General features: G+C 41.5%; 1 protein-coding gene across 11 annotated transcripts in view; it reads right to left on the bottom strand.

The window, feature by feature from the left end:
* TENM3 (teneurin transmembrane protein 3) overlaps positions 1-26,390 on the bottom strand; it is a 2,452,009-nt gene that overhangs the window by 469,830 nt on the left and 1,955,789 nt on the right. The gene's annotated exons all lie outside the window — the stretch shown is intronic.

The following is a 26,390-nucleotide window of genomic DNA, read 5'->3' as shown; positions in this document are numbered from 1 at the left end:
GGCATCGGGGCCCAGAGGCAGAGCTTCGCAGGACTGACTCTGTGCTTTCACCCCCATATCACCAATAATGGGTGACCACTGGAGAGCCATACACAGTGCGTTTGACATGATCCATCAGACTGACAGTATGGAAAGATCCCTCGGGCCAAAGCATGGAGCACAGGGAAAACGGAGGTCTGGAGCAGAGACGGGAAGACTTGCTGGTAGAATTTTGCAGAAATCCAGGCAAGACGTCAAGTGCTTAGACGATGGGCCTTTTGACGGTAGCGGGCGTTTAGAGAGGTGGATGGATGGGAGAGAGAAAGAGAGCACCAGAAGACCGTGATGGGCTGAAACGAGGGTGAGGACAAGGAAAGCATTGGGGATGACCCCTAGGCTGCTGGCTGGAGCAGACTGGGGAGGAGGGACATCTATCAGGACAGAGCGGGCAGGGGGAAACCCCACAAAACCATTTAGTGCACACTCCCAGTTCTTTTCTTTCATTTAAAACAGACACCATTAGGCAGTAATCTTTATTCCTTGTAGAAACTAGAAAATACAGAAAAGAGCAAAAAAAAATAATAATTATTGCTCACTTAATATTTTAATTGCACCTTTTCAGATTTTTATATGCATGTGTGTTTATGAATATATGTGTAAAATATAATTTATAATTTAATATAAATGATCTTGCAACAAATTTCTACTTGACATTTTATGAACAGCTTCATTGAAGTAGATATATTTATGTTGTTATTTTAAAAATGATAAATTGGAAGCTTGTTCATTTAAAATTGAAAATTATTCTTAAGGCATAGATAGCAAATACACAAACTTAGAAAATGAAACAAATAGGAGCAATATACTAAAATAGCTACTGAATAAGTGTGAATACTGGAAAATTTTTAATTGGAAAATATATAGAACAGTGCCTGGGGCTATAAGAAAAGTGGCTTGAGTCTGATCAAATCATTAAAAATTCTTTCAAAATTTTTTATATGTAGAAAGAAACAGAAACTTGGAAATTATCAAAAAAGAAGAAAATTCAGATAATGAGGCTAATTTACCCAGTAATGTAAAATAGGGATATAGTACCTGTGATTTAAAAACAGAGCAATTCACTTGCACAACTTGAAATTAAAAGTGATTCTATCTTTCCTAATAAAAATAGTAACAATAGTAATATAATAGTAAAATCTGTTAATACAGTTATGTGGGCTACGGCTGCAAAGGCTTGAAAACTGCAAGAAAATGTCATAATCTCCACACTTGGAATAATTTGGGAAAAGGCCCTCTAGAATCCAACATGGCTAAGCCAAATGCAGTTTTCCTATCTCCCAGACCTTTAGGGCGAAGTGTAAATCATCTCTCTCAATTTGCCTGCCTTCCTGGATCAACCAATATCTATCATATATATTTAAACATTTTTATGATGGTTTAAGCCAGAACCCTGAATCTAGGGGCCACCACTTTATTCACCCATGTTTCAAAATGCAATGCCTTTGAAAACATTGATAGTAATGCTATCAGAGTCAGAGGAAAAATTAAACTGTTATGAGACTGTCATCAGACTGTGTTATCCAAATAGCCTCTAATATACACTAGTTTGGTTTTTCTTAAGTTGCTCAGTCGTGTCTGACTCTTTGTGACCCCATGGACTATATGGTCCCTGGAATTCTCCAGGCCAGAATACTGGAATGGGTAGCCGTTCCCTTCTCCAGGGGATCTTCCCAACCCAGGGATTGAACCCAGGTCACCTGCATTGCAGGTGGATCCTTTACCAGCTGAGCTACTAGGGAAGCCCACACTAGATATACATCAACCAAATCGACAACTTTTTTTTTTTTTTAGTCCTTGGCTTCTTCTCATTTTATTTTTTTTTTATTATTTTTTAAATTTTATTTTATTTTTAAACTTTACAATATTGTATTGGTTTTGCCAAATCGCTCCATGTATTGTTCTGATTGAACTGGGTCATCGGCTGTCCTTCAAACATACGTGTCTACCCCGGTGGACATGCCAGCCACCCACAGTCAAATACATAACCACAACAATAACCTCCACTCTTTAAACACTTTTTCATGCTAGGTTGCACATTGCATTATAATTTCTAACAAGAGCTCATCAAGTTTTGGATATTTTCCAGTTTTACAGGTAAGGAAATATGAGGAATTGATACAAAAATTTCAAGTCAGACACACAGGGAGTGGCCAGGCTGGGAATCACATGGCCACACAGTATTCTCTCATTTAAGTCTCTAAACAGTTGCCAAGCTATAAGGCCTGTGGGGCATCGACTCAAAATTCAAACCTCTAGCCATAATGTGAGAAAAGAAGCAAGCCTTTTGCATGGCTGAAAAACACCTACAGCTTCTGTATCAGAAAAGTGACCTGTGGGTATTACTGACCTGGTGACAGTTGGGGACCCGCATGCCACTGGAGGAGCTTCTTAAATGAAGAGCTTGGACTATTTCCCTAAGTGCTGGGCATATTCGTCTCTTGAAGAGTGGACATAAAAGCTCCTTGATGAATTATTAATTTCAATCTTGATTATTTATTGAGTGCTTAAAATACGCCAGGTGCTTTACATATATGACCTCACTTAATCCTCACAGCAAGCTTGCAAGGTAAGAATTATGAATTCCATTTTCATGGGAGAGAACGAAGACCCGGAAAGATGAATGGATTCATCCAAGGACACAGAGTCAGGAAGTAGCTGAGTGGAATTTGAACACATCTCAGTTAATTCCAAATCTGTCCTTGTAACATTAGCTCTCCTTTCCAACCTTAGAACAAGAGGGGATTTAAGCCATAAACAAAAAAACAAAGTCAAGCCTTTTTTTTTTTTTTTTTATCGCTGCCCCACTCAGCATGTAGAATATTAGTTTCCCCATAAGGGATCAAACCCATATACCCTGCACTGGAAGCAGAGTCTTCATCACTGGACAGCCAGGAAGCCCCTCAAGCAAATTTTTTTTTTTTTAAGCAGGGAGGGGTGGAGAGGGAGGAGTAGCAGCAAAGAGTTTGATAAACTGCGCCAGGACATCAATGGCTCCAGCAAATGAAGGTTGTCACATTGAAAATACCACAAAAATTAAATTTGCAGAGATCATGGTACTAGGGATGCAAAAGGAAGAGCCAGGTAAAATTCACCTGGGGAGTAAGAAAGGTGGAAAATTCAAGACCCAGTTAAAAAGGCCAAATATTTTGGGAGTATTTCCAAGCTTCTTCTTTGAGGAAAAGACAATTTAGGAAGAAAGAAACGATACCACATTCTGATATTACATGTTTCAGAGGAGAACCCAGTCATAATTCCCTTTCTTTGTCTCCCCTCCCATGTGGTTTAGTTACTAGAAGAGAAAGTCTTTCATACATCACAGCCATTGCGGTCGTGCTGCTGCTGCTGCTGCTAAGTCGCTTCGATTGTGTCCGACTCTTTGCAACCCTATGGATAGACCGTAACTCGCCATGCTCCTCTGTCCATGGGATTCTCCAGGCAAGAATACTAGCGAGGGTAGCTGTGCCCTCATCTAGGGAATCTTCCCGACCCAGGGATCAAACCCGCATGTCTTCTGTCTCCTGCTTTGGCAGGCAGGTTATTTACCACCAGTGCCACCTGGGAAGCCCCATGTGGTCACAGGAGATTTTTTTTTTTTGTATGCCCCGTATTTCCCTTAATAAATGCTCCTCTACCCCTTGAACAGGCGGTTCATGTAGAACAGACCCTCATCCTAGGGTCAAGGAATTGCCTGCACAGAATCTCAGTGATTGGTTCAGGAATGGACATGTGATCTAACTCTGACCAATAAGATCAGCTCCAGGATATGTGACAAAGCTACTGGGAATGTGCATACTCAAAACCAGCCAATGTAGAGTTGCTAATCTGAGAAGATGAAGACCTAAATCTGGTTTACATTTTCACCACTACGTGAAGAAGGCCTGCCTGCCACTGGAGTCTAAATAGAAGAAAAGAGACCTCAGAAAGAGAACTGACAAGTTCTCACTCGAATTTTTCAAGTTAAAAAAAAACCAAAACCTAAACTAATACAACTGGGGTGGAAAATCAGGTTTTGATCAGACAGATGATGCCAAAAGCCCAGCTCTGCTATTTACAATTTATGTGGCTTATGACCTGGGACAAGTTATTTAAACTCCCTGAGATTTGGTTTCCTACTTTTCATTTTCTAAAATGCTTCCAACAATATCTTTCTTATAGAGATATAGAGATATCTTATAGAGATATTATGCTGATTAGATGAGATACAGTTTTAACAGCATTTTTGCCCAGTGATTGGCATATAACCTAATGTTGACTTGATAAGGACCAGTTACTATAATTAAATTCAAAAACATTGTTCAGTATCCAAAAATAACATCCAGTATCATTGGACTTATCTGAGGAAGCTGGGATGGAGAAAAATGTCTAAAAACTCAGTTCTACAAGGTTGAGAGTCAGAGATTCTACATCTGTAGTGAAACATTTTGCTAAAATGTTTGAATGGGATTTGGGGTTTGAATTTTTACAAGCTTATTCAGAAATACTATGTTATCAATAAAAGAAACAAATAGTCCCCACACTGATAATTTCAAAATGATTTCATCTCTAATGATATCCAAATATGTATGTCTTGGTAGAAAAAGCGAAGTCAGCAAACAACAGGAAAAAACTTTGAGGAGAAGCAATGAAACTGATTAAGAGTCTCTAGATTGAAAGGACTATGTGAGGTTTTATTTTAGTAACAACTAGGTGGAGACCTGATAACTACCCACAAGAACGTGGAGAATAAAGATAACTGCAGTTTTTCATGCCTCTCTAACCCACAGGCAAAATTACTATAATAAACATATCCTCTGTCTCCTGCCCACCAGATAGTTTTCATTTCAGTCTGAAAAGTACCAAACCACCCAAATGGCACCTTCTTTACAGACCCCCGGAGCGCAGGAAATGCTGGTTCCGTGCTGGAGGTGAGGGTCTTGTTCAACTCGTGTCTTCCTGCAGAGCCGTGGACAGAGAGATTCCCAAACGGCGCTTCTCCTTGAAGCGGTGAAGCTCAGGAGACAGAGCCATTCCAGAGCTGCTTTAGGGCTTCAAAGTGCCTTTGGTTCAGTCCTAAAGAACTATGGAAACTCTCTTATGGACTACATCCAACCCTTTGGCTGTGGACTCAGTCTCCGTGAGTGTGGGGAAAAGGACCAACATCTTTATCACCAGACTGGCAAGTAAATTGTCAACTTCATCAGGAGGATTCAGTTCTCTCTACTCTTTCTCTTCTCTGGTATTTATTGTTTGTTTTTAAGTAAATTTTCATCCAGCTGTATCAGGACACATAAAGACGCTTGCCTCGGTCGAGGCTCATATAGGAATACACTGTTTTGATATCTCAAGTTTAATCATACACCTTAAAGTACATATGTATAACAGACTCAAATATTATGACTTTGTATAAACACAGCCAAATCGTCAAGCAAAAATAGGAAAAGTATATCCAATTAGTCAACCCTTCTAGATTTCCTGAATGTTTTCTATCATAAAGACAAATACATACATAATTTATAATGTTTGTAAAAAATGGTATGAGTTGGGGACATACGGCCTGATCCAAGCTGACCTTGTCAGGGGCACCTGCTGAGGGGCAAAGAAGGGGTTGCCATCCAGTGATGGAGCTTTGTCTGCTTCAGGAGGGCCCCTTTCAATAATTGGCACAAAGACCCTGGTATAAGCAGTCCAATCAAAAAAATGTTTTTCTATTTTGCTGTTACTATGAGTCAAGGCACAGGATGAAAACGCATCTATGAAGCAGATGAGATTGTTGCTTTCTCAGATATCTGCTGAACAGGAGTCTTTCAACTCTCTTCCCAACCACGAAAGGGCAGTGCGAGCGAAAGTGCTCCAGCAGGCACAGGGATGAGAAATTCTGTTTCCCTGGTTTCCCGTTGACTGCCTGCCAAGCAGAGAAGCTGGACTTCTGCCACTGTGCTTCCTACCTTGATGATGTATTCCAGACAATTGCAAAAAAAACCACACTTTCAGGGGAAGCCAGCAAATTGTGGCTACTCAATAAATATTAAGCCGCCACAATAATTTGGAGTAAGTCCATTTGCTCTGTGCTTCTTGAAAGAAAGGCATGACTAAAACGTGATAGTCACTGTTGAGAAAATATGATCTAATTTTGACTACTAATGCTTTCTTTGCTTTAAAATTATTGAGCTTGCTATTCATCTCATTACAAAAGAGTTAAGATATCAGTTAATAGTTATAGTTCTAATCTATATGCCAGGAGGAGTTTAAAATTAATCTACATGGAGAATGAAGGAAAGGACTCTCTTTTGAGGAAACACCTTCCCAAGGTGAGTCTACTGGTCCATCACCTTCCTACCTGGGCCTTGGTGTTTCTGTCCTACTGCAGGGGCAGCATTTCCACAACCAGAAAGTGGATTATTTCAACACTCATTTAATTTCTGATCCTTCTGCTTCTAACTCTCAATAGGGGGGCCAATTAGCACTGCTAACAATAATTATTTTCCATAATGGACACCTGTTACCTAGACTACTAACCTGACTTCATGCGAGTGACCAAGCAGTAATGACTACTAGTTATTATTAGTCTAGATTTGCATTTACCCCCACCCTCAACCTTTTCTCGCTTCACAACTGCCATTCCCCTCTGAGCATATGAAATGGTGAGACCGCTTTGAAGAGAAGAAATCAGGAACAGAAAGATTTCCGTGATTATTTTTGGCAAATAGCCGCATTTTGGATTGCCTCTACAGTCTATGGTAGTAAACATGTAATGTGGAATATATTTTAATTGCTGTGATGTAAATGAGACTTTGGGGTCATGTTACAGAGTGTTAACTGAAAGATCCAGCTAGGACTCTAGCGTGCCTGCAGGCCTTTTAAATTGTTATGGGAAATTGCAGCATTCAATTGAGTAGTTTCAACACTGAGCTCCCCTAAGGCTTATTACAGTTTGGCAACATGATGCCAATTTCAACTAATGTACATAATGCTTTTTTCCTCTCATACTTTATCTACAGAACCTCTCCAGTATATACAACTCAAAAACCATGAAACCCGAGGCAGATGAAGAACTACATAATTGAGGCAATTTACTGCTACGTTAGTGGCAAAAGGCCTCAGGTACAAAGGACCTGACTCAGATGGGGTCCAGAAAACCATGAGTATCAGAATATTGGCCCAATAATAACAAATAGAAATACACAGAAGATGCCCAAATTATTAGAATTTAATTTCCCATTAAAATTTTGAAAATAATACATAAGAAATGCATCCAGATAACTCAATCCAAGAACGATTCAGGTGGTAAATATATAGAAGATCAATTTGAGATGCTAGGATGCTTAGAAAATGTTTTACAGTTTATAAACGTTTTCATATATGCTCTGATAGTTAAGTTGGCTGTGAAAACCTGGTAACTTAAGTATGAGCCATTAAAAAGACAAAGTGAAAGTGATAAGGTTAGTCGCTCAGTGTGTCTGACTCTTTTGTAACCCTATGGACTACAGTGTGCCAGGCTCCTCTGTCCATGGGAATTCCTAGGCAAGAATACTGAAGTGGGTTGCCATTCCCGTCTCCAGGGGGTCTTCCCAACCCAAAGATCGAATAGTCGGTAAAGAATCTGCCTGCAATGCAGAAGACCCTGGTTTGATTCCTGGGTCGGGAAGATCTGCTGGAGAAGGGATAGGCTGCCCTCTCCAATATTCTTGGGCTTCCCTGGTGGCTCTCCTGCTTGCAATGCAGGAGACCTGGGTTTGATTCCTGGTTTGGGAAGATCCCCTGGAGAAGGGAATGGTTACCCACTCCACTATTCCGGCCTGGGAATTCTATGAACTGTATAGTCCATGGGGTCGCAAAGAGTCAGAGACTACTGAGCGACTTTCACTTTCACTTTACCATCTGAGCCACCAGAGAAACCCCCCAAAGACAAAATGTATCTTAGATGTAAGTATGGCTTACTGTCATACAAGGGAGTGGACCAGAGGATCCTGTTTTTTCTTCCTGGGACATGAAGTACCAGTCTATATAACTTCCTGGGGCTGAAAATAAGAAGGTGGACCAGATTCTCCACTGCCTGACTAGCCTGAGTCTGACACAGGCTCCTACCCCACCCCTGTCCCACCACCCCCACCCACCCCCTTCTCAGGAGGTTTCTGAGCAAGACAACGCAGAACCTGTCACCAAGAGGGCAACAGATATGCCCAAGGTTGTCACTGGCTTTGTGTTAGATCTCCCAGATGGCTGGATAATAGCCATTTCAGCTGGATCTGCAGAACGTGGAGAGTGAATCACAATGTTATAAGAATATCTTCCCAGCTACCATTGTTGAACTGTAGAACATCTTGGAAAACAAACACTTCCTTTGAAGCCCAGCCACAAAAGGCATGAAATAGTCTCTGCGACAGGGATTCCCTGGTAGCTCAAATGGTAGAGTCTGCCTGCAATGCACAAGACCCGGGTTTCATCCCTGGGTCAGGGGATCCCCTGGAGAAGGAAATGACAACTGACCCCAGTATTCTTGCCTGGAGAATCCCATGGACGAAGAAGCCTGGCAGGCTACAGTCCTTGGGGGTGCAAAGAGTCGGACACAACTGAGTGACTTCACTTTCTTTTCAGGCTCTGTGACCTAAACACTACTTATCAGCCTGGCAGTGGGTGCTTCATACCAGGCCATACACACCATGACTCACTGTGGACAATGAGTACTCTGATGAGAGTTACCCTTCCATCTCAAGCCAAGGCAGAGAGGCAGAAAAGGGCAGCTTCTGCAGAAGCAAAAGAGTACAACCAGGGCACAGATCTGAACTATCTCGTTAAGAAATTGTAGGAAAAGAGGCTAAAATATGGTTAAAATAACCATAAGCAGAATACTGTCAGAATATAGATTCTGAATAATCATGTTCTTCCACATCCTCACGGATGGCTCACGTTTTGAAACCATTTTACCAGTCTGATCACACCTAATTTTTTAGTTCAGCAAATTCTCCACAACACTATTCATGGCATACTTTGAAATATTACCTGTTTTGGTGGCTTATTGAAAAGAATAAAAGACGCGAAACAACACTGGAAAATCATCCACAATCATAATGCAATTATTTCTGTAGTAAATCAGTGCTTACAGTCTCAGTTAAGGAATCAAGCATTCCTGGTTAATCACACTCTTCACCCCCTGGCCCTTCAGGACTTATTCTTTGCTAATGTTTTGGAATAGAGCTGTTTATTGCCCTGACCACATCCTCTTCTGTACTTTCAGGGCAGGATGCTTGCACGCTTCAGTAAAAATGTAATACTTTCTGGATCTGGCCTGAAAAAGTAATACACAGCACTGGTCAGGTGTGCCATTCGCACAAACCAGCGCAGCTCAACTTTCTAGATGTTAGACCCAGTCCACCTGTGTCTGCTTGGTGCAACCCCCCCCCCCAAAAAAAAATAAATCTTGACAAATTGATCTCCATTTGGTGATATCTCTTATCTATTGGCAGCACACAAATAAGTCAAAGGAAAGTGGCTTAAAATTGCAGAATGATAAAAGATCTATACAATAACACATTCTCTGGTTTGTGTCCATGCAAACCAGTTTTGAGGTATATAATTCTTGCTCCAGAATGAATACTATTTTGGTTTTTTGTCACAGAAATTCAACTGTACTTTCATTTTCTATTTAACCATTCTACATGCGGTGACTGCAGCCATGAAATTAAAAGACGCTTACACCTTGGAAGAAAAGTTATGACCAACCTAGATAGCATATTCAAAAGCAGAGACATTACTTTGCCAACAAAGGTCCGTCTAGTCAAGGCTATGGTTTTTCCAGTGGTCATGTATGGATGTGAGAGTTGGACTGTAAAGAAAGCTGAGCACTGAAGAATTGATGCTTTTGAACTGTGGTGTTGGAGAAGACTCCTGAGAGTCCCTTGAACTGCAAGGAGATCCAACCAGTCCATTCTGAAGGAGATCAGCCCTGGGTGTTCCTTGGAAGGAATGATGCTAAAGCTGAAACTCCAGTACTTTGGCCACCTCATGCGAAGAGTTGACTCATTGGAAAAGACTCTGATGCTGGGAGGGATTGGGGGCAGGAGGAAAAGGGGACAACAGAGGATAAGATAGCTGGATGGCATCACCGACTCAATGGACCTGAGTTTGAGTGAACTCTGGAAATTGGTGATGGACAGGGAGGCCTGGAGTGCTGTGATTCATGGGGTTGCAAAGAGTCAGACACGACTGAGCGACTGAACAGAACTGAACATGCTTCTCAGCTTCAAAATTCATATCACCCTTAAGTGTCCATCGGCAGACAAATGGATAAAGAAGATGTGGTACATATATACAGTGGAATATCACTTGGCCATAAAAAAGAATAAAATAATGCCATTTGTAGCAACTTGGATGGATCCAGAGATTATCATACTAAGTGAAGTAAATCAGACAAAGACAAATATATATCACTTATATGTGGAATCTAAAGTATGATCCAAATGAACTTATTTACAAAACAGAAACAAATTCACAGACTTATAAAACAAACTTATGATTACAAAAGGGGAAAGGTGGGGGAGGTGAATTAGGAGGTTGGGATTAATACACACTAATATTTATATAATAATAATCAACAAGGACCTACTGTATAGCATTGGGAACTCTACTCAATATTCCGTAATAATTGATATAGGAAAATAATCTGAAAAATAATAGGTATATATATATATGTATATATAACTGAATTGCTTTGCTATACACCTGAAATAAAGGATTGCAAATCAACTATATAAAATAGAAACATTTTTAAAAATGAAAAAAAAAGTAGCGCCCTTTTCTCAGGGCAAATGTCTTTATGCAATGCATAACATAAAAAAAAAAAAAGAAAATTCACAATGACCCCATCCGAAAGACTCTTTCTGATGTTACCCACCTTTGTGTCTCACACCTAGTAAGTCTTCAATAGTCTCCTGATTCACGTAAATGTGGTGTACCCCAAAACCCAAATGAGACAACAAAGCTGGTTGTAATAGAAAAATAAATTACCTCAAAAGAGAAAAGATAATATAATACTGTCTTCAGGGCATTTCTCACTTGCCACTACCAGATCTAGTTCATTTGCTTTTGCGTAATTTTTTCACTATCCCCTATAGAGTCTTCATACTCTATTTAAAATCTTCCTCTTGAATAATAGGAACGTGATCATCTAGCAAGGAAGCTATTATAACAAAATCATGCCAAACATTCAAATGTCTTCATGAGTCTTAATATGGTAAATTTTATATCTCGAAAAATAATGGTTGTGTGGAATATTCGCATTATAATCGTGCAACATTAAAACAAAGAGAAGACCCTCAAACTAAAAAAATCAAACCATTATAAATGACGATATACAGTGAATCTGAGGATTCTACAGCCCTGGTATGCCCAAAAAGTTGCCAAATAGAGACTAAAAAAAGTTAACATACACAGCTAACATTTATTTATCTCATTTCGTTTCTATACCGTACACATGAGGTAGATTCTTTGATTAAACGGTCTTTTACTGATAAGGAAACCTAGGCTGAGGGAAATTGGGTAACTCACTCAGGGTCACACAGTTGCTAAGTAGCAGAGCTAGGACTCCAACTCAGATTTTCGTGACATAAAATCGGTGCACTGAACCACGATACTGTGTTGATCATTAGGGCAGATATAGCAGTCAACATTAGGTAAAAATAAGACGGTGGGTAATACTAATTCTTGCGTCTCACTGTGAAAGCTTTTAAGAAAGAGATGTTCATCTACAGAAGTAACAGAAATATTACTATCATGTCATAATATTGTTCAGTGGGGTTTTGGGAAAACCCTGACATCTGATAATACCTGGTGGAGCACAGACTGACCGACTGATTAGTCACCGGTGTGTCCTAGCATAGTAACGGACGTGTAAAATCACAGAATTGCAGAGGCCAGTGCTCAAACATTAGTGCCAATAATACTTCAGCTATTAATTTTCACACTATGTAATGATGAAAAGTACATACACTAATTTCCTCAAGGTATGTTCAAATGAGAAACAAACCCTACCCATGGTTTATGGCAGAGTTTATGAGAGAAGCAGGATTCATGAGTGAAATTAAGATAGGTTCCCATCACCAAGAATGCCACAGTTCACATAACTAATCACCCATAAAACCTATTACAAACAGACACTAAGAAAAACTCAAAAAGCATAGAAGAGTGATGAAATTTCCACCTCAATGACTGATAAAGTGAGATATCAAAAATCAACTGAGCTGGAAAAATGACACCCTGTGAAGAGGTGCTTACAATGATATGTGCTCAGGGCCCTCCATTAGTCAAAGTGATGGCTCTCAATACATGGATGTTTCAGGTCCTCATACCTGGAAGCTCAGGTCTTAATGATACAAGTCTGTCTTCTCACATAGAAATTAGAAAGAATGCTTCCAAATGCAGCACTCTCAAGGAAAATGACTTGTCAGATGAGCAGCTCTCCATCTGAATCTTAAGAAAGCCATGGCTAGCCTTCCATTTTAGAATTAGATAAAGTGCACATTTATCACACGCTCTTTAAATATTGTTTGCAGCACCAGTTTCTTGGCTTCAAGTTTCAGAGCTTCTTTAACCACTGCCTTGAACCAAACGTAATTAATGAGTTTCCCATTTAACTTTTTAAGGAAAAGACATCCAGCCTTGTTAATGGGAGAACAGTGCAGAGATAAAAGGGAAACTAGGGGTCACAGATGATCAAGCATCCTATCCTACGTATCTTACTTTTAAAAACAGTTACATCGTCAACTCGCAGAAAACTCTCAGCAGAACTGCCACGCTAACGGTGACACGTGCTGCATAAACGTTTGGTGGATAATGCGCGAGTGACCCTGCAAAGAGGGACGCACAGGGAGCGACCACTTTCATGTCTGGATCACAGACACGTTTTTAACGCAACAGCCACCATCCCCAGGCCTCAACATGGAACTAAAATGCTACCTCTCATTTTATAGAGGGAAGAGTAGTCAAATATCACACATGCCAAGATAGGAAGGGGGTGAGGCATGAACACGAGGAAAGTGCAAGGGAAACAGGCTGTGGAAGGACTTTTTAACGGACATTCTTCTTTGCTGAATTTTGGGCAAAATAAGAAAAAAAAAATTTGTTTTTCCAGTAAAAGTAATTCAATGGTTTGGGCAGTCTGAGATACTTGGAGAGCAGTGTGGACAAAACCCCCTCTTTCCCATGTCTGTGGAAGCCCAGAAGGTCCATTATTGTGCCTTAACGAAATCCACTGATTTTGAAGCTTACACAGGGAGGCAGAGCTGTACCTTCTGGCTGTTTATCTTTCTCAGTATAGACCCAACACCACTCAGCCTTTACAGCTGTTTGCTATGCTTACTCCAGATGCTCCTGTGCAGTCAGGTTGTCACTGGAAAAGGCAAATTGAATTTTATGGCTGTATCTGCTCAACTTCCTCTTCCCAGTGTATCATTTTGTCACTTCAAAAAAAGCATCTTTACCAAAAAAAAAAAAAAAGAGAGAGAAAAAACAACAACAACAGAAAGCTATGGCATCTGCCCAAAGCTAGTGGGATGTCCTATGATCGATCGAGTGCCACAAGGACAACTCTCCTCTGATGCTTCCCAAAGTGGGGATTTTCAAGATGCTCTTAAATGTACATTTCTTTTTCATTTCATTGATTATTCATGAGTTAAAAATAATTAAAGGAGAAAAATCTGAAATTGACAGTAATATTTTTCTTGCTAACCTCAATTAACTTCAGCCTCTCTTCTTAATCTCATCATGCTACCTGTCAGAACGGTACTTGGTGCTGAATTGGGAGAAAGGGTTGCTAGAGATATCATGAGAAATAGACTCGAAATATCTGTTTTAAATAGATATTATTTTAAAAATGAAAGCCGCTTTATACAGACCAAGCCCGGACCAATTCTTAGTTTGGTTGCAAAGGAAGAGAGAAAGCTGGAGGACCCACAGGGAGTGGTATGTGCCTCCGCTGCACATGACTGAACCCCACATGATGGAGAAGTTCCTGTCAAAGTGAAGAACCTTAGAAACATGAGAGACAGTGACGGGAAACACGCACGGGTCTGATTAATCCTCCTCGCCCCTGTGGTTTAATACGCACAGGATGCTGTCCTCTTCATTTGTCTTTCAAATGTCTGTTTTCTTTTTCTTCATCAGGGGTAGCTTTGTAACTTCAAAAGCAACACACAACTAATAAAGGGAATGTTTCTTTTCTCTGGGAAACAGAGCTGGGCTAGAAATGCCAGGCTAAGAGGGATCAAAGGTCGTCTCAGCACAAATGGGAATCAATTGTTTGGGGATCCACCATTAAATTGAATTGTTTTAGAAAAGGAGAGTCTGTTGTCATGTTTCTATCCTTTTTAAGAATTTCACTGTTTTGCAGAAGTCTTGGGAGAGCCTGTGGATCACAGAGAAGCTTCAGCTTTGCAGAATGGAAGCTCTAGAATTCAAGATGGCAAATACAACAAGTCAGCTGGAGAATTCTATTGTATAAAAAGATGACATAAAGTGAAAGATCAGGATTCCCTTTGGGTAGGTGTACTCATGGCCCCTCGCCTGATTAAAAAGCTATAACGTTAATGATATAATGTACCTATGTACAGACAGCAAATGCAAGATGGGAAAGCTGGTCCTCACCTCCCATTTCTGAGACCAAAGGTAGGCTCTAGCCTTCACTACGTGTGCACATCACCGTCCATATTAAAATTTTCAAGGTGTACAATTTTACTGTCTGACCCATGACCTGGTAATAAAGACCCAACATTTACTATCTTTATTTGTTCAAATGTGGGGCATCAGATACCATAATTCAAACTATAGGAAAGATCCAGTCAAGGTAACTTCTCTCCCCTTCTTCAACCACATGGGCCTGGAATCAATGGACACTTTCTTTTAGTAGAGGTTTCTCCTTCCTCCCTCACCACCCCTGTCTCCATTCCTCCATCCTCACCCCACTTATTTTCTTTCCTCCCTTCCTCCCTTCTTTCAGAAAGGAAAGAAACTATTTCGGTAAACAACGTCCCAAGGCCCACTTGAATACAGCAAGTCTTCTCCTGGGTCCATACTTACATGGGGGAGAATCACGCTGCTGGTGGTGTGGGGGAGAGACTCCCCAAGAGCAGCCTGCAGTCTGCCTTTCCACAACCCACCCAGCACCCCAGCCCCCTCTGCATCCTTAGTCATCAGTCATTTCTCAGTCATGTGACCTCAGCAGGTAACTTAATTTCCTTGTCTCTTCCCTAAAATAGGGGATAATAACATCTTTTCCTTTCTGGAAGGGTTGGTTGAAATTATCCCGAGGTTCCTGCTAACTCAAAGATCTATAATTTAGAGATTTCTCAGAGTGCTCCTTCCTAATTTCCATGACCTTGAGACACAGTAAAATGTTAACCTTCCTTGTAACGTGAGCAAAGATAAGCAGCCTTATATGTCATCATCCATTTTTCCCTTAAAACATTTTTTATTGTCTCCTTATCTCATACTTTAAAATAATTACAAACCTGAGCACTTCTTCAATCAGAATAACCCAGGCTTCCTCTTCCTCACCACCCCTCCTCAGTTCTACATTGATCTCATGAAGTTGAAAGAAGGAAAACTGTTCGTCAGCATTTCAGGAGTCGATAAAGAAGATGCTTTTGAGTTTCAAATCTAGTCTTACAAAGAGATGTTCAAATGCCCTTGCTTGAATCATTTTCATTTTTCAACCAAGTGGTTGTTAATAATGAGGAGAACCTAGTTTAGTTGAAAATCTGCACAGATTATTAGATAATCCAGGGTTACTAATGCCCTGTTACCCTTTTAGTCCTGAATAATCGCCAGCCAGGGTTTTCCAACCATTTCCAGCTTCACTTCTCAAACTCCAAAAGTCTACCCTGCAGTTGGCCACTCCACTGTCTTTTTCTTTGATGTGCTTCAATCACTGGGGCTTATTTTTTCCACTCTTCACTTTGATATATTTCCCTTTCAATTCTTTGATTCCCACATGTCTTTCTCCCTTGAGATTTAATTCTAAGACAACACTTGCCTGAACAATCTTTAAATCTCTCTCTCTCTGAGGTCCATTTTCATCTCCTGTTTCACTGAAAATTTTGTTTCTGTGTACTATCAACTTCCTCCTAACAGCGGAGTCAAAGCCAACATGTGACAGCACACACACATTCTAGCTTCAGGGACAGAAGTGCCGCAACAGAAAGACACGTGATCTCACAAATGAGCGAGAGGCACTAACAGAGTTCCAGGGTCTGCACCTGGAGACAGAATCCACTGGACTGAAGCCTGGGGTGCTTGCCATGGTGTCATAGCACTTCTGATGAGTTTCTTTCTGCTTCATATATTTACTCAGTCAACAATGATATTTCAAGGACTAGCACTGTGCTAGGTACCAGGGTTAGGATGAGATGGTGCAGATCCTGGGTCCTCATGGAGCTTTTAGTCCAGTGGGGGACACAAACAAAGAAACAAGCCAATAACAATTACAGATTGCAGTGGGTGCTATGAAGATATCAGATTCCTGAGATGGAGAAGAATGAGCTGAGTGTGTGTGGCAGAGGAGGGTCATCCTCTCAGATGGAGGCGATGTTTAACCTGAGAGGCACAGAGGAGGTGCTCCTCGGAAGAAAGCTGAGTGATCTAGAGGCCCAGGGCAGAGCTGTCACACCAGCCCCATGCACCAGCAGCCTGGGTGGCAGACATAGAGAAGGCCCGAGAGAGCCCTTCACCGTGAGAAGGAAGGGGCTGAGGTGCAGAGGGAGGGTGACTTAAACTGGTCCTGAGTCCCAGGCCCGGATGGGTAATGCCTTCCAGGTATCTGGGAAATGCACAAAGGACCTCCTAGCTTTCTCTGAGGCCTGGCTGTCCTGTGCCTGGTTTTCTTTACCCCCTGGCATCACATAACAAGCCACAATTAATGAGACAATCTGGCCCTATCTGAATTTGCTGCCTAAAAGAACCTAAATGATGCAAATAGAGAACTTTAACACTACAAGGAGCTATTGTTGGAGAAGGTTAATATGCAGTCTTGGGAATTCACAGGCTGCTATACTTAAGCCAAAGCAGCCTAGGGGGGCTGGGACACTGAGGACTAGGGAGGCTTTGGCTCTTTTTATGGAAGAGATAATGAAGAAGAGTTCAGAAACCATAGGATGTTGAACTACTATTTTTATCCTGTATTGTGGAAAGGAAGTACAGAAATAAAATAATCCATTCATGTAAAAGCAGAACCTTTACTTCAAAGATTAAGACAGTTCAGAAAAAGAATTTATCTAAATTATCTGTATGACTTGAATGGTTGTATAAATTCTGTGTTTCAGGATTGGGTCAAATCACAGGGAACTGCCAATATTCTCTTGTTTTTTGATGTATAATGATGGCAATGCTATATAGTTTGACAAAGAGTTATGCCAACAAACTAACAGCCCATCTTTGATAAACATGATGTGGTTTTGGTTTCTGCTCTATGTGGATTCTCTAAATTTGAGCTTCTCACCTGGAGAAATAAAGTGTTAGCCACTCAGTCATGTCCAACTCTTTGCGACCCCATGGACTGTAGCCCGACAGGCTTCTCTGTCTATGGAATTCTTCAGGCAAGAATACTGGAGTGGGTAGCCATTCCCTTCTACACCCAGGGATAGAACTCAGGTCTCCTGCACTTTTTTAACATATATATATATGGCATATACATATATCACATATAATTTATATAATATCTCCTGCATTTTATAATATATATTATTATACTTTATATAACATTTTATTATATTGTAGGCAGATTTTTTACCATCTGAGCCAACAGGGAAGCCCAGGGAAGAATATGGATCCTCAAAATTTGAGTTTTTCACCAGGAGAAAGGAGAATAAAAAGAAATCTAGAGTGTATGGACTGTCACCACCTGTCATGCCTGATGTTATGAGCGCTCCACACACCATTTTATTTATGCCTCATAAAAAGGTGAACAGCTGAGATATTACTTTGGTGACAAAGGTCCGTCTAGTCAAAGTTATGGTTTTCCCAGTAGTCATGTATGAATGTGAGAGTTGGACTGTGAAGAAGGCTGAGCGCCGAAGAATTGATGCTTTTGAACTGTGGTGTTGGAGAAGACTCTTGAGAGTCCCTTGGACTGCAAGGAGATCCAACCAGTCCATCCTAAAGGAGATCAGTCCTGGGTGTTCTTTGGAAGAAATGATGCTGAAGCTGAAGCTCCAATACTTTGGATACCTGATGTGAAGAACTGACTCATTTGAAAAGAACCTGATGATGGGAAAGATTGAAGACAGGAGGAGAAGAGGACGACAGAAGATGAGATGGTTGGATGGCATCACTGACTCAATGGACGTGAGTTTGAACAAGCTCTGGGAGTTGGTGATGGACAGGGAGTCCTGGTGTGCTGCAGTCCATGGGTTGCAAAAAGTTGGACATGGCTGAGTGACTGAACTGACTGAACTGAAACAAAGAAATACTGCATAAGAAATTAAGAGCAAATTAGCACAAGCAATCTCTGTCTAAAAAATGAGATCTTTTGTCTTAATCCCATAATGTTTTTAAGAACTATTTTTGGTACAGACTGAGTAAGACATCATCATCAAAGGCAGCAATTTATATATGTAGACTCCTTGGGTGCCCAGCAGTGCCAAGGACATGAAGTGATCCAGAACAGGAGGTGTGGACATGAATGGTAAGTTATGTAATCCAGAAACGCTGTGTCTCCTTCTCCTCTGAAAAACACTACTTACAGGCACTGAGCATTCAGCAAATCTAATAGATGAAAGATCGCTCTGACTACAAACATCTGTGCCTCAGAAATTCCTTGCATGTTATATAGCTTGCAGATAAACCAAAATAACCTGTAGGCTTTAAGTACAATTGGAAAAAAATAATCCCTTAATGAATTGCGTGCATGCTCAGTCATGTCCAACTCTTTTGCAACTCCATGGACTGTAGCCTGTCAGGCTCCTCTGTCCACGAAGTTTTCCAGGCAAGAATATTGGAGTGGGTTGCCATTTCCTTCTCCAATGATTTATTTGCATCTTTATAAGGAAAATTCAACTTTTATTCCATACTCTAAAATAGCTAACATGCATGGACACAACCTAAATGTCCATTAAAGATGAAGAATATGTGGTATACAAATACAGTGGAATATTGCTCAGTCATAAAAAAGAACAAAACAATGCCATTTGCAGCAACATGGATGGATTTAGAAATTATCATACTAAGAGGAGGTAGAGAAAGACAAACACCATATTATCCTATTTATATGTGAGATCTGAAATGTGACACCAGAGAACTTATCTATGAAATAGAAACAGATTCATAGACAGAGATCAGAGACTTACGGCTACCAAAGGGGAGAGGGAGAGAGAGGGGTAAATTGTTTGCGGTTAACAGATACACATTACTATATAGATAACAGATATACAACAAGAACATACTATACAGCACAGAGAACGATATTCAATATATTGTAATAATCTATAACGGAAAAGAATCTGAAAAAGAATATATATGTGTACAACGGAATCACTTTGCTGTACACCCGGAACTAACACAACATCGTGAACAAATTATATGTCAAAATAAAATTAAAAGGAGCTGTCATGTATTTAACAGTAAACAAATATTTGGGGGTGAAATAAAAATATAATAGGCTGGCAATAATTCCATAATAATTTAAAAAATATATTTTATGTAGGCATGAACCCAAATCACTTGTCATATAGCTCTATTCAGTTTTCCTAGCTGGTCAGTTCTCCCACTTTAATTTTCAGGCCCTGACAGCTAAACATTCCACAGGAAAACCACAGTTCTGTCCTCCCATGTAAGTGCCGTGTCCAGATGTCATACTTATTCCTTCCACGAAGCAAAACATAAAGATAAAAGCTCAAACAGTATGAGAAATGAAAAATAATCGGATGAAAGGTTTAATCACATTTTTTACTGCTTCCCATTGTATTATTTGTGTTTGTTTTGCTCTTGCACGTAAGCTCTGATTTTTGAAGCCTTACTCTATTAATAGGGCTGTTTTTTCAGCCAGAGTTACAATAAGAGCCAGGAAAGGACACTCCCCACTGTCTCCACATGCATTCCTGAGTGAATCCAACATTATTTTTCATATCATCAGTAAAAAAACAGCATTTTTCATTATCATTCCAGGAAATTTAATTAATTTAAATATTACAGGAATGTATGCAAAATCAGTTGGCACTCACATGAGAATAATTCTGTTACTCCATCACTCAATACAGAATGAAAATGCCAATTCTTGGCTAACAATATCAACTGTAGCCCCTGCCCCCAGCTCACCTCAACCTGTTGAAAATATGGGAACTTCTACTGTTGCTGTTTAGTTGCTAAGTTATGCCCAACTCTTTTGCAACCCCATGGACTATAGCCCACCAGGCTCCTTTGTCTATGGGACTTCCCAGGCAAGAATACTGGAGTGGGTTGCCATTTCCTCCTTCAGGGGATCTTCCCAACCCAGGGGTGGAACCCAAGTCTCCGGAATTGGCAGGCAGATTCTTTACCACTGAGCCACCAGGGAAGGCCCACAAGACCTTTAAATACATTCAAAAACAAGAAAAGAGGCAAAAGTATGAAAAAGCATAGGAAAATTACAGCAAAAATAAGTATTGCCTCAAGAAGAGATCTTGAGCAAAATGATCAGTAATGAGCATATAAGTTATGTTGGTCCATATTCTTATTTTCAGGAATGCTGAATCATATCTTAAAAAAAAGAACAGGCCATACATTTTAAGGTTGCGTATATACATGGGAATCCAATGTTTTCTGGGAAGTGATCATAGCATTTGGTAGTTCTGGACAAAGAAGGCCAGTGGTCAGTCATATGGCTTTGGTGTTGGTCTCCCAGAGCATTTTTGTAATTTGGATCTTGCTGGAATGCACTACGTCATTTAAGCTCGAGGGCATTAGAAAACAAAATGCCCTTTATCTCTCTTTACAGAGAACGGCATAGTCAGACACAACCAAGGGGACTTTCAAAGTTGCTTCTAACCCAGAGTCCCTCCTGTTCTAGTCAACTTCAGCCTCATGTCAGTTCAGAGCTGGAACACAAATGCTTTTGTCTCTCCCATTTGAAAAAGCAGAATCTGTTCCTGGATTTAAAATTAGGGTAAAAAAACAGAGTGAACGTTGACTGTTTCAGGATGACCATGGTGGCTGCTGTGTGTGTGTGTGTGTGTGTGTGGTTGGGGGGGTTGCTGTCTAGAAATCTCATTTTGCCTCTAGAAATCCTTAGACCTTTCAAACTGTGGTATTGGAGAAGACTCTTGAGAGTCCCTTGGACTGCAAGGAGATCAAACCAGTCAATCCTAAAGGAAATCAACCCTGAATATTCATTGGAAGGACTGATGCTGAAGCTGAATACTTTGGCCAGCTCATGCAAAGAACTGACTCATTGGAAAAGACCCTGATGCTGGGAAGGATTGAAGGCAGGAGGAGAAGGGGATGACAGAGGATGAGATGGTTGGATGGCATCACTGACTCAATGGACATGAGTTTGAGCAAGCTCTGTGCGATGGTGAAGGATGAGGAAACCTGGCATACTGCAGCCCGTGGGGTTGAGAAGAGTTGGACACGACTTGGTACCAAACAACAACAAATATCTTAGAACTTCTCTGCTTCAGGAGTCAAAGGTTGGTCCTAAGAAAAGAAAGCACTTCACAACCAGGACTGAAGCTTTGTAGTATTAGTAGAAACCCTCTTCTTAAGTGATGATTTTTTTTTTAAACTTCACCACCTGTCAAAGGCAGAGAGGGTGGTACATACAGGGTGAGTGTATGAAATACTGCCTCCCAATCTTTGAACTCCTTGGTGGAGGGAATTCTGAGTTAACCCAGGACACCGAGGGCCCAGAAAGCAGGGAGCCCAGGAAAGCCCCAAGCCTCCTAGATATCTCCCCATGTCTTCCACTAATTGTCAGAGGCTTTTGGGTTAACAAGCTCTTCTTTTAAAATGCAAATGCCCCCAGGAGGGTTAAGCCTCATTCATACCTCTGTGTGAATTAGTTTAATTAGATAATCAGATCTAATTAATTGAGGGCTCAGGGAAAGAGAGTTTTGATTGAGGTGGGCCGAAGGGAGGGGACTTTTGGAAGGGAAGGGGGTGGAGGCCTCTGAAGAACTCTAAGGCGAAGGGAGGGCAGTGGGTTACCAGGGTGATGGAGTCCAGGAGGAGAGGGGCGAGGCTGCCAAAGGTAAACTGTGGCTCCTCTTCCACTTAGCCTGGAGTCTTAGGGCACCAGAAATGCCACAGCAAATCACCCCCGTTCTTGCCCTGTGGTTAATAAAGTCATCAGGATGCATTCAAAGGCTGTAAACCTTGCCCAGTTGGAACAGATAGGGTCTGGCCAACTTTCAGATCTCAAGAAAGGACAAAAAAGAGCAGGAGGAAGAGAAAGAGGAAGAGAGAGGTGAATTTTCACCCCTCTTTGGGTCCCAAACCACAGTCTCCAAATATCCTTGGATGGAAGAGACCTTTCACCCACCCAGCTCCCACAGCCACACGCACCCTGACACATGGCCCACTGTCCTCACCGCTGCCACTGTTTACCAAGTCTGGCTTGGCCAGAGGTTGCTGCTGAATCGTCCAGGACTGATCCCCTCAAAGATGCCCACGAAGAAGTCCAGTGGTTAACAAATTCAATTCACGTCCTGACCATGGACTCTGCTTGTGACAAGATGCTAAGAAAATTACTCAAGTTCTAAGGAACCCATAGGCCCCGGAATGGAACACTGTCTCCCTGCTCCCCTGAGTTGCTTCCACTTGGTTATCGCTGAGCTAGGGGCTTCAGTGGCACTTCTTTGGGAAACTTGAGAGCAATACCCCCAAGCCCTTCTGGGCCTGGACAAGTGCTCTTAGCATGTGCTGCTTGAGTGCAGGCAAGTCGTTCCTTCTTCATCCGTATCCTCAGGTTCACTGTCGGCTCTTTAAGGGCAGAAAGCAAATACCTGTGCAGTTCATCCCTCACACCTAGCTCAGAGGACACGCTCAGTATCTATTTTTGGAGACAGAGAAAGGGAGAAAGGATCAAAGCCCGAAGCAGTTACCCACAGGGCCGAGCAGATCTGTGATCTCCAAGGCGCTGTGACAGAAACGTGTCTGTTTGAATCGGTGGCTGATGTAGATACAGTCATTTTCTAACAATACGGATAATAGCCACAGAACACTAACATTTTGTAACACTGGAAAAATATAACAAAAAAATATTTTAGGAAAACATCTCCACTACTTGGCTGGATCTGGAGGGACCAAAATGTAGCTCCATGGGACACGCGGTTCTATTACCAAGATGTGCACTTTTCACTTTTTAAAGGTGAATTTTACATAGAAAATATTCCCAAACGCATCTAAGAATGGAATACTACGGACAGACAGCAGGCTTCTACAAAACCAAGCTGAAGCCCCAGGCCTCTTGGAAGTGGTTTTGGTTTTGTTTTTCGATCAGCTTAGTTGCAGGTGTCAATATGACCCTCCTCTCCTTCTAATAGCCTTTATTCTTATAAAAAATCTTTAGAGCCTCATATTTTTCTCATTAAAAGAAACTGAATGGTGCCAAATTGTTCTTTAGCATTGTAGTTTGTTCCATAAACAACAGAAGGCACTCAGATGGCAAAAACAGCTTTTTCATGGGCTGAAAAAGGAAAAGAGCAGAAAAAGTGTTTGAGGAAAAAATTTTTTTCCATGGGCCCTTATCTGAGACGTCCAAGTTTTAATAAGACTACTAAGAAAATCATTCTAGGGAAGAATAATGTAAATGTGACTCACAGAATAAATTTAGAGTCGCCTCACGTCTTCTGAGCCTTGTATAAACAGTTGAGTTTGGGACTAAAAGGAGCCTGGCGAGAATGTTCCACGTGAACACGGCCGCTGTGCAGGGCACCGTCTCCACGTCCTATGCTCTCCTCCTGGGTTTCCAGGTCTGTGTTCATCCATCAACGTCTTCAGGGAAGACCCCGTGATGAGGGAAGGATCTAAGTTCTCAAGTCAAGACTGGCCCCGTTTTCAATAATGATTTGGGGAATTAATTAGCTGTGTGACCTGGGGCAGGTTATACAAACACCCTGAGGCTGCTTTCCCCAACAGGAAGACGGGGTGAGGGAGGTGATGATGTGACCAGGTCTCGAAGGAGCCTGTGTCTTGATCTCCCAATACAACCAGGCTCTTTTGTGCTTTGTCTCCTGGCCTCGGAGTTCTCCTTGGAGTTCTGCTACTGGAAGGTTCTGTAAGGTCAGCTGGAGATGGGGGCAAGTGGTGTTTAGGACACACCCTACTTGTGTTCACCCAGCGGAGCCTGTCAGAGAGGGAGGCAGTGTGTGGGAAGAGACCTCAAAGAGTCCACGTGCTCATGGACTCATCCTGATTATAGGTATAAATATATAATTCACCCTGATAATACTTACTGACCAGTCAAAGCTCCTGTGAAGGGAAATTCCTCTTCAGAAGGCTTTTCTGGATTTAAAACTAGAAAAAAAATTTTTTTTTTCTAATTTTAGTTTGGACTCATGAAGGCTATCCATTTCAGTATTCTGGCTTGGAAAATTCCATGGACTGTATAGTCCATGAGGTTGCAAAGAGTCGGACACGACTGAGCAACTTCACTACACTGCATGATATAATATTGCTTCTAGTAGTGGTTTTGGGAATTTTAAAGACAAATGAATGGCTGAGTTGTCCCAAGGGTGTGAATATTAAAGCATCTGCCCTACATTTCAGGATTCAGAAATCCAGCTCTGCTGCTACAGCCAGTTTTCTGGAGCTGCTCTGGAAAGCAATAGCTAGTTGCTCATTCATTCATTCAACAAGAATCCATGGATCTGGGAGTCCACAGGTGAATAAGACGCCGCCCTTCCTGTTTAGTTCACGATCAATGCAGGGAGATACATACACGATTTGCATGTGTGCTCAAGTCAAATCCATCTCTTTTGTGATGCTATGGACTGTAGCCCACCAGGCTCCTTTGTCTGTGGGATTCTCCAGGCAAGAGTAGTGAGTGGCTTGCCACTTCCTACTCCAGGGGTTCTTCCCCACCCAGGGATCAAACTGGTGTCTCTTGCATCTCCTGCACTGGCAGGCAGACTCTACCACTGAGTCACCTGGGAAGCCCAAACACATGATTAGCTGTGGGGAAAGACACCTGCCTTTCAGTTCAGAGATCCCTGAAGGGAGGGTCTCTGAGGCCACCTGCCAGTCAGAAGAGCTTAGACAGGGTCTGGGTGAGCTCCTGAAGGCAGATGGATTGCCCATATCAGAGGACCAGGCTAGGGTGGGCGGCCAGCAAAGCCTGGGAAGTCTCCTGCCTCAGGGAGACCATCAGCTGCTCTTAGCAAAAGAAAGACCAAAACCCCTCTAAGAAGATAAGGAATTTCACCCATTTCAGAAAAACTCAAGAGAGCAAAGGAGAATTTACTAAATTTTAATCTCTGCAAATTGGTACTGAAAAGCCCTTAAAAAAAATAAATGGTGAGTGGCTGTGGCCCAGCCTTGGCCTGGGAACATCATCTTCTCTGAGAACAGAGGCGGAGCTTCCCTGGAGGGTCCACGTTCACATCCCTTCAAATTCCACGTTATGCCCAGGCTGTGTGTGTCACTGGTCTTCATCTGAACCTCCCCATTCTCCAAAAACAGGTCTGCTGCTTCTCTTAATGCAGCCTTTCCCAATTGCTTTGGCTTAACATGATTCATTCCCTGCTTAATCTCTCAGATCACGTATATTCTGTAACTCATCTCCCTGTGATCACGTGTTGCTTTAAAACGTGGCTGATAACTTTTAAGAACCTGGTCTTAAATGGTCACTCAGGTACCTCAGTGTGCCAGGCACAGTGCAAATCCTCAATAAATATATATGGAATATAAGTGCTGAACATTTATGTCCCTGCAAAATATATATATATACACCAACTAAATAAGAAACATAACACAGAAAAAAAATATGGTGAAAATTGATACAAAGATTAATTCCTTGAGCCCATTTCTACCATGAATACATAAGCTCACCAAACTTCGCAAATATTTACAAACGCGTTTTAACCTAGGTTAATTGATGCTTCCAAGCTGTGGCACTGGAGATGACTCTTGAGAGTCCCTTGTACTGCAAAGAGATCAAACCAGTCAATCTTAAAGGAAATCAACCCTGAATATTCAGCTGAAGCTGAAGCTCCAATACTGTGGCCACCTGATGTGAAGAACTGACTTGTTGGAAAAGACCCTGATGCTGGGAAAGATTGAAGGCGGGAAGAGAAGAGGGTGGCAGAGAATGAGATGGTTAGATAGCATCACCGACTCCATGGACATGAATTTGAGCACACTCTGGGAGATAGTGGAGGACAGAGGAGCCTGGCGTGCTGCCGTCCATGGGGTCA

Source organism: Bos grunniens, chromosome 27 (genome assembly GCF_055505025.1).
Source record: "Bos grunniens cultivar Pamir isolate PY7600 chromosome 27, Bosgru_T2T1.0, whole genome shotgun sequence".
Taxonomy (NCBI): domain Eukaryota; kingdom Metazoa; phylum Chordata; class Mammalia; order Artiodactyla; family Bovidae; genus Bos; species Bos grunniens.
This window is presented reverse-complemented; position numbering and strand designations above follow the sequence as displayed.